General features: G+C 34.1%; 1 protein-coding gene across 4 annotated transcripts in view; it reads right to left on the bottom strand.

Annotated features, from left to right (window-relative positions):
* The window catches only part of TSC22D1 (TSC22 domain family member 1), a 154,239-nt gene that overhangs the window by 88,389 nt on the left and 49,129 nt on the right, over window positions 1-16,721 (bottom strand). For 3 of the 4 annotated variants that reach the window (XR_006656654.3, XM_045202346.3, XM_053916448.2), the window contains one exon: window positions 1,130-16,721. This exon is cut by the window's right edge. The exons of the other annotated variant lie outside the window; for it this stretch is intronic. The gene's annotated coding sequence lies outside the window, so the exon portion shown is untranslated. Of the gene's footprint in view, window positions 1-1,129 lie in introns of those variants that run through there. 4 annotated transcript variants of the gene reach the window in all.

Below are 16,721 nucleotides of genomic sequence, written 5' to 3'. Positions count from 1 at the left end.
AAGAAGGGGCTGGCAAGAAGTATTCCAAGTCATGAAAGGCAAGGACCTACATCCAAGATTGCTCTATCCAGCAAAGTTTTCATTTAGAAGGAAAGGGCAGATAAAGTGCTTCTCAGATAAGGTCAAGTTCAAGGAGTTCATCATCACCAAGCCCTTATTATATGAAATGTTGAAGGGATTTATCTAAGAAAAAGAAGATCAAAAATATGAACAGTAAAAATGACAGCAAACTCACAGTAAAGTAACAGACGCGCCAAGACAAACAAAAAAAAAAAAAATGGCCCAAATGACAGAACACCTCAAAGCTCCAGAAAAAATACAACTAAGTGAGGAAGAGATAGCCAACCTATCGGATGCACAGTTCAAAACACTGGTTATCAAGACACTCACAGAATTGGTTGAATCTGTTCAAAAACCAGATGAAAAAATGAAGCCTATGCTAAGAGAAACAAACGAAAATGTACAGGGAACCAATAGTGATGTGAAGGAAACTGGGACTCAAATCAATGGTGTGGACCAGAAGGAAGAAACAAACATCCAACCAGAAAAGAATGAAGAAACAAGAACTCGGAAAAATGAGGAGAGGCTTAGGACCCTCCAGGGCATCTTGAAACGTTCCAACATCCGAATTATAGGGGTGCCAGAAGGAGAATAGAAAGAACAAAAAATTGAAAACTTATCTGAACAAATAATGAAGGAGAACTTCCCTAATCTGGCAAAAGAAATAAACTTCCGGGAAGTCCAGGAAGCTCAGAGGGTCCCAAAGAAGCTGGACCCAAGGAGGAACACACCAAGGCACATCATAATTACATTACCCAAGATTAAACACAAGGACCTACATCCAAGATTACTGTACCCAGCAAAGCTATCATTTAGAATGGAAGGGAAGATAAAGTGCTTCTCAGATAAGGTCAAGTTAAAGAAGTTCATCATCACCAAGCCCTTATTATATGAAATGTTAAAGGGAGTTACCTAAGAAAAAGAAGATCAAAAATAGGAACAGTAAAAATGACTGCAAACTCACAGTTATTAACGACCACACCTAAAACAAAAACAAGAGCAAACTAAGCAAACAAGTAGAACAGGAACAGAACCATAGAGATGGAGATCACATGGAGGGTTGACAATAGTGGAGTGGGAGGGGGAGAGACGGGGAAAGGTACATAGAATAAGTAGCATAGATGATAGGTGGAAAATAGACAGGGGGAGGGTAAGAATAGTGTAGGAAATGTAGAAGCCAAAGAACTTATAAATATGACCAATGGACATGAACTATAGGGGGGGAATGTGGGAGGTGGGCAGGATGGAGTGGACTGAGGGGGGGGGAAATGGGAGAACTGTAATAGCATAATCAATAAATATAAAAAAAATTAAAAGTGCAATAACAAAAAAAGAAAACAATACAAAATTAAAATTTAAAAAAAAGATTAATGCACAAATATGAATGTTCATTAAAGCACTATAATTTTATTTTTAAAAAATAGTGGAAAAATGAAGTAAGTGCCTGGCAATAAGAGAATAAGCTCTGTACCTCCATATATTGTTTGCATACAGCAAAATAAAATGTTTCCAAAGACCTTGTGATAATATGGAAAAATGTTAAATTATGAAAAGTTGGATAAATGAGGTATAATTTGAAATACTTTCAAAAAACACAAACAAAAATCTATACCTAGAATTTTTCTACTTTCCTACAGTTGAGCTTAAGTCAACTACAATAGTGTAGGGGGGAAGGGATAAGGTTAATTTAGCAATAAATTAATTCTTAATTACATTTGGAAGTAGAAATAAAGGAAGTTATGAACTTCATAAAACATTCACCTAGTTGTCTTATTTTTTCCATTTTGTTGTTGGTATCCAAACATCAGGAAGTACATCTTATTCCTTTATCTATAACACCAAGCACCTAATAATTGTTGACATACAGCAGCAGTTGCTTAGTATGCAATCTGAAATCAGGAACCAGACAAGCCAACAGTCTGGGACTCTGTGAACTAGTACTTGATTATGATTAAAAATAACTGCTTTGTGTGTTCACCATCACAGAATTATACACTTGAAACTTACATAATCTTAACTAATGTCGACCTAATAAAATTAATAAAATTTAAAAAATAAAATACAGTAAATACTACCACCAATAAATGCCTTTTCATCTAATTTCTAGAGAAAGTAGTAGAAACAGTTTTGTGATGAAGACAGGTTTTAATTCAAACACTGAAAAGTGATTAGACTTGGTTAAGTGAAGAGCCTGGACAACAATTCAAGTGAAGAGAAATTGCCTAATCAAAGGCCATAATCAGAATCTTCCCATCCTTTAAATGCTGATGTTCCCAAAAGTTCCACCTTAGTCTTGTGTTCTTTTCATTCTACATACACCTCCTCGATGGTCACCTCTACTCTCATAGCTTTAATTATCACCATTAAGATGACAGCTCCCAAGTTCATTTTAAAACTTTATCCAAATCTTCAGCTCAAATTTCAATGCTCATTGGCCATTTCTAGTTGGGTATCTGTTTCGAACTCAACATGATTAAAAGTAATTTTTCCCTCTGTAAACTTGTTCCTCCTATCTATATTCCCTATTTCTGTAAAACAGAACCACCTCCCACCTAGAAAAACCAAGTTATTCTTCATTTATCCCTTTCTTATACCTGCAACAATCAATTAACAAGATGGAATTCCTAAACTCTTCTTAAATCAGTATCTTCATTCCTACCTCTTAAAGCCTTGTCCTAATTCAGGCCCATGCTAGCACTTGCCTAAATTCTGAAATTGCCTCAGCAGTTAATCTTCTTGCCTCCCTCCAGTCCTAACTCTCATGATCCTCTTTACAGATCAGCTTCAAGTCACCTGTGGCAGGTCCTCCCTACTCCCCACACCAGATTAGATTTAACTGTGACCAATCACAGAGTAATTCTCTACCTCTCCAGTCCTAACACTTAAATGTTGTAATGATTGTTTACCCTATAAAGTCAACTGCTAGAGAGATGGGACTAACTCTCTTACAGTGTTTTGCTTTACTTCTCATCTACAGCTCAGTTAAAGTGAGTTATGTACAGGATCTAATACGTGATTGATAGTAATGATTGCCTCGATCCTGTGTATCTCAAACATGAACCTAATTTACTTTTTCGAATGCATGTACATGCTTTTCATGATGAATTACAATATTAATCTCAATCCCACCACAAGAAATAATAGATTTTTGTCAAGTATTTTCTTAGTCACTGTATATAAAAAACACAAAGATCTACGAAGTTTTTTTGATATAAAAAACAGGTCTTCACACTTGAAAATGTGGAGATAAATGGATTAGAAAGAAAGTGGTCTAACAAAATAGAGAGAAGTATTTAACAATAAAGTACTCCCAAAATAATGTGAATTGACAAGAACAGAAATCAGCTCATAAAACCAGGCTATTGCTTCACTTTGATTCAGAATTGGCATAAGGCATTGGAAATCCTAACAGCTAATAGGGAAAATATATTTAACTATAACTACCATACAATATCAGCCAATGCTATGCTGAACCACAGGAGAGAACTTTGTCTTTTCTCTTCCACGGTTTCCTTGTAGGTTTGCTGTTGAGTTAGCTAATTAAGATCTCTGGGAGAAGAGAATTCAGATCACAAGTTATCCCAATAGGCTTGAACAACCCCAGACACCAATTAAAATAGTTTTGATAGATAAACTTTAACGATAACCTAAACACTTCAAATAGCATAGGAGAAAAGTTTTGGAAAAGTTCCTTTCATCATGTGGGTTACTATAGATAACTAAAAGGTTGTCACTCAACTAAGAAATTAACTAAAAATAAATGTTACCTTTTCTATTACATACTCATCTTCCACCACCTTTCAAATCAAAACACTGAAGGATATTCTAATAAAACTCATTCTGTGCATGATCTGATCATCTGGAGAAAATATAAATTATTCATTAAATGTTATCAAACCAACTAGGAGCCATCTGCAAAAGATAAAGTTGGATCGACTCAGCAAACTAAAATAAACTCCAAAGGAGTTGATTCATATAGGAAAAAATAAAGCAAACAGTTTAAAAACAAGTAAGACAATTTCTTTATATCCTTGGAGTAAAGAAGATTGTTCTGACTCAAAATTTTAGTCATAAAAAAATGATGAATTTGACCACATAAAAATTAAAAACCTCATACCTCCCCAAATTTCCACCATAAGTAAAAGCAAGAGAAAAATGTCCAACTGAGAAAAACACTGGCTACTCATCATATCACCAACAAAGAACTTTAAAAAAAAAAAAAAAGGCCCAAGATATGAACTGGCAGTACATGGAGAGAAAAATATATAGGAAAAGAAGCTTAAAGTCATTCATAAGGAAAAAAGTCATTTATAAGAAACATGCAAATTAAAACTACTCTGAGATAAAATTTTCACCTAAAAGATGGGCAAAAATCCAAATATTCAATAGCATGACTCCAACAACAAGGCAGTAGGAAAACTGGCACTCTCATCCATTGCTTGTGGGAGCATAAATTGTACAACTCTCACAGATAGGAAATCAACAATAGTCATCAAAATTACAAAAACATAACCTTGGACCCTGCAATTTAACTTATGAATATACTTACACAGATAGAAAATGATATATATACAAGGTCACTCATTATGGTATTAGTAAAAGGTAAGAAACAACCTAAATATAGATTGATTAGAGGCTGGGTAAAATATGATACAGCTGTATAATACAGTACTCTACAATTTTCTTAAATGAGCAGCTAGTCTATTTACTACATAAAAGAAGCAAAGAACAGAACAGTGTGTACAGAGTGCTACCTTTTGTGTAAACCTTTAAAAAGTGAAAAAATATGAATATAAATTCTGAATCCTTAAATGTTTCAAAGGATAATAAACAACTTAATAGTGGCTGCCAAGGGCTGGAATTAGAGAGAGAGAGAATACTGTGTGAATTGGAAGAGAGGTAAGAGCAATACTTTGCAATGTGTAACATTTTTAAAATTTGAAAACAAAACCACCTCACTTCAAATAAGCAGTAATTTCACAGAGGGAAATAAGGATGTTAATAACAACAAAATCCATACTTCCATTATACTATTTTTGAGAGTAGATAAACACTTTTTATGTCGCCCTTCTGTAATACTTATTGAAATGAATGGTTGAAACAGGAAGTGGGGTTGATTTTAACAAAAACATATCCTATTTCCAAAAAGTAGTTTGGAAATGTTCTAGTTAATCTGTATCATCCCTAGAGCAATGTGTTACTTTATCTGCAGAACTTTGGCATCAATGCTATTTTTTAAAAAGTGTTTTATCGAACAACATTAGTGAGCTTAGGAATCATTCAGGGCACTAAAAATTGATGATTAATGATTAAAGGCTCTTCTGATTTTTCCCTCCACCATAGATGACCTCCCTCTTAATTCTAAAAATCCTGCTTTAAAAAACAACACTCTCTTAATAACCTTAAATAGTATTCTTAATAAATAAAAGTCTTGGATTCGGGCTCCAAAAAGGTACCTGGGTATAATGGCCAATGGAAACAAGCCATAGGGTAGCCAGCCAGTTGACAGAAAAAAAAATCCCAACACATCTCACACACCCAGGCTACCTTCAAAGGACACCCAGTGACTGCACTATATCAGTAAAAAATATCCTTCCTTATTATGAAAAAATATTAACATTACAAGTGAAATACTATTTGATTTACATTAGAAGTAGCAAAACGTAGAAAGACACACTAACATCAGCCCATCAAAAATCCATTAAGTAGAAATATGAGACCAAGGCACTTGCCATTTCTCCCCTTAAAGACATGACTTTAAAAGACACGTTTTGCCTCTATTATTCCCTTTCTTTCCCCTCCTATTTATGGAAACAGCAACACTACTAACGGAAGCTACACAAAGTAGAAAATAAAACATTTTAGCAAAAGCAGATTGATACCACTAAGATGAAGAAAGGGATATTAGTTGCTTCCCCAATCTTACCCAGTTGTTAGTCACCCCTCTTCTTGCTACCTCCTGATCTCTTAAATCTTTAACATACCAATAATTCTTAAAAAAAAAAAAAAAGCAACGTAGAATTACAGCTATCTGATCTACCATGTTCACTTCTAACCTGGGGTCAATGAAGTGCTTGTGTGACACAAATACATGTATATGCCTACTATATAAACATACTTAAATCTAGATTGTGTATGCATATAAAACACACACACACAACCCTTTTAATAATCAGAAGTAACAACTAAAATGGAAGCTAATTTTCAAAAATTCTCTATTAAACCTATGCTATAGCCCATTTCACAAACTAATATTTTTCTTACAGTGTCTACTTATCTATGACCATTACATTTAAAATATAGAGGAGCAATGGTAAATAGTTACTTCCTCCTCACCAAAATATTAGTAAAAGTCAGAGAAAATGAACAGTAAGAATTAGAAAATTTTCCAGAATAAATTACCTCCTACATGTTCTAAAACACAACAATAACAGCATGTTTTCAAACTGAAAATGTTTAGGAACATTCTTCCTTCTCTATCAAAACCTGAGCATTTTAAAGTATTTTGCAGCCCAATGCTGTCTTTTTCTTTATTTCAATCTCAAGAAAATGTCAACACATTCAAAATAGTTTTGAGAAAAAAAGAAATTATAAATCCTAGAAGAAAACTCAAAACTGCTTCAAAGTAGAGATAAACAAATTATATTAATTCACAAAGAGTATTTGTAATTAAAAACAAAAAAGGGCCAAGTTAAAAATAGGTTACTTATTCATAGCCAGTCCTAATTACAGTATCTAGCTATCAGAGTATCATGACTATTATCAAATTTTGCTTTAATATTTATCTATCAACAACATTGTACATTGCTTTAATTCAGAACATTAGATAAACTTGGAAATGAAAAATTTGGGCCCTGGCTGGTGTGGCTCAGTAGACTGAGTGCTGGCTTTGTGAGGCATAAGGGTCGCTAGTTTAATTCCCAGTCAGAGCACATGCCTGGGTTGCCGGCAGGGTCCCCAGTTGGGGGCATATAAGAGGCAACCACATATTGATGTTCCTCTCCCTCTCTTCCCCCTCTCTTCCCCCATCTCTAAAAAATAAATTTAAAAAATTTGAGGGAATTGGGTGATAGAAAGAAATCAGGAACTGTAGAGCAAGGTTAGAATTTACTTTAATTGGCATGAAAATTAATTTTGAAGGACAATGAAAGAGAAAAATCCTAATTTTTGAAACCATATTCTAATCCAGTAACTCCAAAATAGAGGCAGTCTATTTGGTGCAGGAAGAAAATAATAAAATTCCTTTTAATGTTAAAAAAAAGCAAAAAGTTAAGAAAGACACTGAGCTCTGTTGATATTTAATATGCAAGCTGACACTGGCTCACACAGCCTAACCCTTGGTCAGATGGTCTCTGCCAACTACAGTGTTCAAGTTGGGCTCCACTTATAGGTTTCCTCAATGGTCTCATCAAAGTTTAGAAATTTTCAGTAGCACCCTTACCTGGTTATTTTCAATGTTTTAAATTCTGCAGTTTATGGGCATCTTATTCAGTGAGTTATACTGTCTTAAAATAACTCATGTCAAATGGAGAAATGGCTTTAAAAATAACTCCTGCAAAGGAACATAGGATTAGGATAATATTAATGATATATATACTGGGTTGGCCATGAAGTCTGTTTAGTTTTTTCTATAACATAAGACAGATTTTTCATTTTCAACAATAACTTTATCGATTTGGATATTTTAAGTATATCAGCTATCTCCTGAGTGATAAAAAAATTGAAATTTTGCAGACCACTTTTGACACAGTCAGTCATAGCACCTTCTCCATACTCTGCAAAAAAATGTTTTTTGTGTTTCAGTTGCATTTTTACCTTTCTTGGAATAATAAAGCATAATATGCTGAAAATATTACATATTTTCTTTCATTCTCAATATTAAAATGGCTACACAAAAATCCACCAATTTTGATAATATTTTTTTAATTCACACTGATACAACAGCTGTCACAATTTAACAAATTTGTTTTGAATGAAGTTAAAGACAACTAAGCAGTACTAGAGCCATCTTACGGAAAAAAACAAAAGAACTTTTTGGCCAGCCAAGTTCACACAAGCAAATAAAAGGGCAATGGCAGACCTGAACACTTCTCCCAGCACCAGTACCCTATGAACCACATTATCTGATAAATACAACATCATGCTAATCAGATCTGTGAAAGAACCCACAAACTATCAAGAACTCTGTCTGAAACATAGGTTTATATCCACTACCAAAACTGACAATCACAGTTCTAAATACACATCGTTATTATAATTAATGAGACTATGAAGGCATCGCTATTAGCAAGACATCTGAAAATTATACATCCAGAACATAAAGACAAACATCTCTATTTTTCCACAGATATGTTTAAAGCCATACAAATTCAATCTAGTTCTTTAAAAATCTTACAATGCTCACTAAGTATTACTAATAAAGTTATACATTGGGGAAAGACTTGCTCTTCCTCCTGTGGTAAAAATAGGCAAAATATTTTTTAAAAAGGGATAGTGACAAATAAAAATGCAATCTTTAATCAGTAGAAATTGCCAGAAGAATTATAGGAAAGATTGCTTCACGTTTGAAGAAAGAAGTATCAACACAAAGTATGTAGTACAGGAGGTTGGACACAAGTGAATACATTGCATACATGTCTCAGCCTATGATATAGTATTTGCTAGATTCTGCTTCCAAAGTAAAACATTGTGCTTGTGGGTATGTGAAGAATTAAAGGAAAGTTGTACTGGTGCAAATGTAATCTCAACAGCAAAATTACCCAATGAGTCACTGAATCATAGGCAAGTTAACTGCAATAAAGACAGTAAAATAGAAAGTGTGTACTAAATGGTCCAGGGTATCATAAATTTGGTAAATTTTATGTTTTAAAAATCTTTAAAAATACAAGAATCACTTAGATATTTTGAATGAGCTAGGAAGCCGCTGAAAATCTTTTTCTCCTACAGTTTACTAATTATCTATTGTTGAGAATTTAAGAGTTGTTGAATTCAAAAGACGAACTATGGATTTTTCTTTTACAGAAAGTAAATCATTGAAAATTTGCTGACCTCTCCTGTGATGACGAGGTTGAGCCACAAAACAGAATCTTCAAATCAGCAAACATTGTACCTGTACCATCAACGTAAGAGAAATGTTTTAATAGTTCTTGAGCATGTGACTGCTTTTCTAGAGTAACTTCCTATGGGAAAGGAATTTTAAAGATGGATGTTTCAAAACATCTCCAGCATTTTTTGATTTGTTAGGAGAGTAACTTTTTAAAAGCATCTCATTTGCACAAAAAGTTAGAAATTAGAAACCTAATTTTTAAACTGTTTCAAAAATCTTCCAAAATAAGTTTATCGGGTTTTTAACCTATTTCTTAAAATGATACAAACTTAACACCTTCCAATCAGGTGAAAGGACAGACTATGAGGACTAGTGAAATATCACCAACAACCTCTGCAGAAATGCTAGATGGTATTCAAATCTAAGCATTATGATTTAGGAAAGACTGCCATTTGAATCTATATCTCTTTGTAACCCATCTCTGACAGCCATAAAGAAAACGAGTCAAAATAAACTGACCACAGAATCAGAATTCTATTATTGTCCTAGAGTTTAATGAAGTATTTAAAAATAATGAAGCATATTACAGACTGATATTTAGAAACATCCCCATCATTTTGTGATCTGTACTGAAATGCTGACAGTGATCTAAAAAACCTCTCAGATCTGCACACTGATAATGTATGTACAAATACTAGGGGTGAGCTAAAAAACCACCTCTGATTTATAGAGGTGAGCAATAAAAAACTAATTTATATAACATTTTGTTCCCCTTTTCCTATCAAGAAAAACTGAAAGATTAAGATGATGTCCAAAAGCATGGCCAATAAGTAGTATCCAATTTTTCACTGAAAAACTATAAAGTTAGAATTTACATATAAATGTCCTCATTCCTGGCGGAGCCTTCATGTCACAACTGAATGCATTTCCAAGAACATAAAAGATGTGTTGAATCTTTTGGGACCTCTTCTTTGTTATAGGTAACCTGATGTTTTCAGTAGATTGAGTGGAAAAGGCATGTTTTAGTGGATTGAATGAAAAAGCAATCTAAATTTGCTAATACTAATATGTTATATTCCTTTTAAGAAACTGTACTAGAGGAAGATGAATGTAGTATGTTTAAACAAAGGTTCTGGAATTCAGACTACTTAATTAGAAGGCATGCATAAAACATCTTCAGATAGTTCTGTATCCACCATCAGCACGGAGTGCAGAAAACAAAGATGACTGTGAGGTAATTCTTGGGTTTTGTGTTTAATGCACTGAATTTTCAAAATAAGATACCAAAACTCTGCTTTAACACTTCATATGGAAAGCTGCGCTGCCGAATATATTTAAAAACTTGTTAGAAATTACAAGATTGTTTTTAATGCCTTTTTAAATATTGAAAAACCAAATTTATTAAGTCACATTTTCCATAAAGAAAAGACATAGAATATGTATATCTTGATAGTAGAATGCCATCAACTTTGAAAAAAGACTACATACTCAAAAAATTCTGAATAAAAAATACTTGTGAAAAAAATCACCAAGTCCTTATAATGAAAACTTTAGAAATTTTAGGAAGCATTTAGTAAGCTATTTTATATGTATACATTTTATTTAGTGTATATTTAATAGAGACTGGCTTTTAACTTGTTAAGTAAATATGAAAGTTATTCTCTGCTTTCAAAGGAATATTATAAATTTGGAAAATAAAAAAATGCCATTCCATCTTTAGCAAAGAAACATATTTATATGTTTTCTAAAATGTTCCAGGTAATTAGTTCCCTAATAATTCAAACATACAGTTTCTTAAAATAAACTCAATACCTCAATAACAAAAAAACTTCTATGATTCAGTGTATGTTTTGCTCTACAAAAGGACATCTTACTACCAATTTGACTGGATGGAAATAAATAGACTGTTGTCTGGCACTACCCAATTTTCAGAATAAAAATGTACTCCAAGCTCACAAATGCCACAAAGCTATTCTACAAAACATTAGGCAATTCAAGCAAGAACCACAAAAAGTGCTATAATGTACATTATTTCAAAACAATGACTCACAGTTAATGAGTATTTTAAGTGATTACAAAGGGCTGAAGTGATTATTTTATTCCAACTAACAAATGCCAGGCTACCAGGAGCATTTATTATTCAGAGCCTAGAAAAACAGACCCTAAAATTACAAAAAGTTTCTGTGACAGATCTTTAAAGTTTCCTTTGAAAAACATCTAATCTTAAATGGCAAACTGAGTCTTTCCAATCTAAACTTCTCTAATACAAAAAGCATAAACTGAGTCAAGACAAAACTTAAATCTGTTACGACATCCTCTTAGACCCCTTATAAGAATGGTGTGGAAAATCTCCTCAACGGAGGAATAAAAACAGAAATGGTGACAGTGGGTAATCTTCCTAAAGAAACAATAGTATGAGGAAAAAAAGGAAGAGTAAATTACTGAAATAAAGAACTAAACAAGCAAACAAGCAATGATTCACTACAAATCACACTAAATTTTTTTTAAAATCTCATGATATTCTTAAAACTCAAATTGTCACTAAATACCCCTTCCAGAGATGCTCACAACTCAGATGGCCTGAGAGTTCAGAAAGGTATCGATCAAACCAGCACTTAAAGCCAAATCAAAACAAGCTTGAGTATTTAATTTGCTAAGTCAGAAACAGATCTAATTTTTCAGTTTTGGAAGGCCTGAATAGTGGAACCATTATCAAATGACAATTGTTTTCATAATGTACCAGAGTCTAGAAATACACTCTAGAATTTTTCCTCAAGTAACATTTCTTTTTTTCTTAAGATTTTATTTATTTATTTTTAGAGAGGGGAAAGGAGGGAGAAAGAGGAGAGAAACATCAATTTGTGGTTGCCTCTTGAGTGCCCCCCACTGGGGACCTGGCCCACAACCTAGGCATGTGCCCTAATTGGGAATCGAACTGGCAACTCCTTGGTTCACAGGCCGGCACTCAATCCACTGAGCCACACCAGCCAGGGCTCAAGTAACATTTCTTTTACCATCATGGAAAGATGGGGGCTGGAAGAATGTTACGGTTCAGGTTAATTCAACTTTTATTGAAAATTCTTTCAATAATATTATTGTGAGATTATCTTTCATTGATTACTTTTTTTAACTAAGTAAAAGAAAAATAAGAGTGGTATCTTAAGGGAATAAAGGGAATAAGCCAGTCAACTGTGCTAAGTACTGGCAAACGGAAAGTAAAAGCAAACAAGATCCTTTTCTCTCAGAGGCTTTTAGCTAGAGGCAGAAATGGTCCACAAAAATATAAAAACGTGCCTATCAGCAATGATACAGTATGTGCATAGCACTGTGATCTAGCATATTCAAGAACATCTGATGTCTTATTGCTGAGGTAAGGAAATGACCACTGAACTGAGACAGAGGATGAGAAGGAGAGAGAAAAACACCAAAAAATTGTCAAAGGTAAGACTGGAGAGGTGAACAGGGACTTGGTCTTCCTGGGTTTCACAAATTAGATTATGGATTTTTGTCTCTATCCTACCCGTGGATCCCAAGAGCAATAGAGACCAACTGAGTGTTTTAGGAATAATATCACTAAGAAACATCACTCTGGCTGCACTGGGGAGAATAATTCAATTAGCACAAGTATGTATATAAGATGGCCAATCAGAACTGTTATAGTTCAAGTTAGGAAACAATAGACTAAGCCTGAGTAGTGGAGACAGAGAAATAGGTTGTTGAGATATTTTAGACACAAAAATCAACAGGACTGGATGGCAAACTGGGTAAAGGTGTAAGGAATACACAGATATGCATAATGATATCTAATTCTTCAGCATGCATAACTGGATGGACAGTGGTGATATTCACTGAAATGAGGAATGGTAAAGGAAGTCGAGGTTTGAGGTGGAAAAAGATCAAAAATTCATAAACATGTTTGAAGTGCTCTTGGGAGCAAAGATACATCAAGTAAGTAGTTCAAGCTATAAAATTTGACCAGTGTTTTTAAACTTGAACCACTGATATAAAGTATAGTGGTACCCCTTTCTCCAAGGGCATATGTGCTAAGGCCCCTAGTGAATGCCGGAAACCTCAGATAGTATTGAACTCTATATACACTATGTTTTCTTTCCTATATACACATACATATGATAGTTTTAATTTGTAAACTAGGCAATTTCACAGATATAATATTCATTCTTACTGCAGATCTTAGCAACTTCAGCATACAGTTTTTTCTTTCCATATTAATTCAAGAACATTCACCTTTTCACTTAAAGTACTTTAAAAGTTCTCTTTGGGTTATCCAAATTTCTAGCTCACTACTCTTGCACTGTGGGACCACTATTAAGTAAAATAAGGGTTATTTGAGCACAGGGCTGAGATACTATAGTAGTTGATTTGATAACCAGATGGCTACTAAGTGACTAATAGGCAGATACACTGGACAAAGGGACGATTCATGTCGTGGGTGGGATGGAACAGAATGGCATGAGATTTCATCACAATACTCAAGAGTGGTGCACATTTTAAAACTTATGAATTGTTTATTTCTTGTATTTTTCATTTCATATTTTTGGCCTCCAGTTGATTGCAGGTAACTAAAACCATGGACAATGAAGCTGCTGACACAAGGATTCTGATATTAATTATGGTATGGATAGAGAAACCCAAATAATTGAGAGATAATGACCCAAGGACCCAGCCTTAAGAACTCCAATATATAAAATTAAGCCTGGGTAGAGTGAGAATGAGTGCAAAGGAGAGTAAGAACCAGCCAAAAAGATACAAGGAAATCAGAGTAAAGACTCACAGACCCAAAAAAATGAAGAGAATCCCATCAATCGTGGTGAATCAGCTGACAGCACACATATGTCAAGGTATGAAAAATGTCCGTTTGATTAGGTGGTAAGATCACTGATATCTTCAATAGTATTATTTCAATAAAGTCATTAAGAGGTAAAAACAAGATCGGAGTGGGCGGAGAAATGAGGGGCATTGAAAGAAATGGAAAGAATGTTATAGTCAGTTTTTTAAGTTTGGGGACTACAGGAAGAGGTGAGGCAGTGGCCACAGTTAGACATCATTTTTGTTCAGTTGGAAAGAATTTAACATGTTTGTATGCATATAAAGATATAGTTGAAAGGGAGAAGCTAAATATTTTTTTAAAAGGAATAAAAAATCTTAAAGATTTCTAAGAAAGCAGAGGTAATATGATGTACAGCACAGGTGGAAGAAAGAAGAATGTGTGATGAGAAGGTAAGATTTATATTTGCCATCAGGAGTCGTTCTCTATAAAGTGGGAAGTGAGATGTCTGTTGAGAAAGCTGCATGTTACTAAATGTAAGTGTATTCTAATGTAATAAAAGTTTAGTTTAAAATGATAAAGACTTCATATAATAACAGAAACTTTTATATTTATTGGACCAGACACATCATAATGCTTTATATATATATTAGGCCACTTAATCCTCAGAACAATCCTGTGAGGTAAGTAATAGCTCACTCAAAGATGAGGAAACTGAGTCACAGAAAGGTTTCTCTTTCTTTTTTTAACCTTTCATTGCTTATTTTCCAGGACTTCAACAGCCATCCAACATCATTCAAGTGTCAGTGCAACTGATGTATTTATGAGTGATCTCCCTCATTATATTTGGGCATCTCAGAGGTTGCCTATACCTTCTTCATTGAAATATTTGTTCAGTGTTCTACTCTGAGGCAACTCCTGTATGAGGAACTAAAAAATATATAAATAACACACAATATTCCCTGGTCTCAAGAAATCATGCAATTTCATTTAGGGCCTCATAGGCCAAGAGAAATAATTTAGATTTTATTGTTTTTGCAAAAGAAAGCAATTAAATATTAAGCAGGGAACATGTAAGATTTTATTTGTGGCCCTGGCTGGTGTGGCTCAGTGGATTGAGCACCGGCCTATGAATAGAGAGATTGCTGGTTCAATTCCCTGTCAGGGCACATGCCTGGGTTATGGGCCAGGTCCCCAGCTGGTGATGAGCAAGAGGTAACTGATGGATGTATCTCTCCCTCTCTCCCTCCCCTCCCCCCTCTCTAAAAAATAAATTAAAATCTTTTTTAAAAGATTTTTTAAAAAGATTTATTTGTACTTTAACATTCTAACAAATATTCTGTGAAGAACAAAAAAGTCAAGGGATTAAGCAAGGAGACCAGTAGGGCTACTGCAATAGTTCAGGCAACAGATGACAGTGCCTTGGAGTAGAGGTTGATAGACAGACAAAGTGAGAAGCGGACAGGTTTGACAGACATTTAAGCAGTAAATCCAATCTTTGAAAAAGGAGCAAAGAAAATTCAAAGGAAAGGGGACATTCTTATCAACATACGGTGTTAGAACAACTGGACACACACACACACAATTTACCTTTCAAAAAAATTAAATCAAAATGAATCACAGACCTAAATGTAAAAGTCAAAACTATAAAACTTCCAGAAGGTAACACAGGAGAAAATATAAGTGACCAGGGTTTTGCAATGGGTTTTCAGATAAAACACCAAAAGCATGATCCATTAAAGAAAAAACGGATGAAGTGGACTTCATTAAAATTTAAAACTTCTGCTATGCAACAAAGACCCTGTTAAGTTAGTGAAAAGACAAGCCAGAATAGAAAATATTTGCAAAACACTTACCTGGTAAAGGACTGATATCCAAAATTTACAAAGAAGTCTTAAAACTCAGAAAAAAAAAAAACAGCTCCAAAACTGACTTTTATAATGGGCAAAATATCTGAACAAGTACTTCTCCAAAGATGTTACACAGATGGAAAATAAGCATATGAAAAGATCCTCAAATACTTAAGTCACTAGGGAATTAAATTAAAACAATGAGATACCACTACACACCTATTAGAGAGGCTACGATCCAAACTCTGACACCACCAAATACTGGTGTGAATGTAGATCAGCAGGAACTCTCATTTACTATTGGTGAGAATGCAAAATTAAAGCCACTTTTGGAAAACAGTTTGGCGATTTCTTGCAAAGCTAAGCATAGGTTTACCATTATTAGATCCAGCAATTGCCCAAATGAGATGAAAATATATGCCCACAAAAAACCTGCACACAAATGTGTACAGCAGCTTCATTCCTAAGTGCCAACATTTGGAAGCAACCAAGATGTCCTCCAAAGTCAAATGCGTAAACAAACTGTGGCAGATCTATAGTGATGAAAAGAAATTTTGTGCTATCAAGCCACAAAAAGACAAGGAGGAACTCTAACTGCATATTGCTAAGTAAAAGATGCCAGTGAGAAAAGGCTACACACTGTGTGATTCCAGCTATATGACATTCTAGGAAAGCAAAACAAGAGGCAAAATATGAAAAATAAAATAGCAATAAACACCTATCAACAATTAAATCTGAGAAACAAAATAAGCAAACAAGCAAAACTGAAACAAACTCATAAATACAGAAAACATTCTGATGGTTGCCAGATGGGAGGGGGTTGGAGAGATGCGTGAAAAAGGTGAAGGGATTAAGAAGTAAAAATTGGTTGTTACAGAATAGTTACAGAATGTGAAATATAGACAATAAAATTCTAATAACTATATATGGTGTCAGATGAGTGTGAGATTTAACACAATTACCTAGTAAGTTATGTAAC

Source organism: Desmodus rotundus, chromosome 13, assembly GCF_022682495.2.
Source record: "Desmodus rotundus isolate HL8 chromosome 13, HLdesRot8A.1, whole genome shotgun sequence".
In the NCBI taxonomy this organism is placed as follows: domain Eukaryota; kingdom Metazoa; phylum Chordata; class Mammalia; order Chiroptera; family Phyllostomidae; genus Desmodus; species Desmodus rotundus.
The sequence above is the reverse complement of the archived record's forward strand: the minus strand, read 5'-3'. Positions and strand labels throughout refer to the sequence as shown.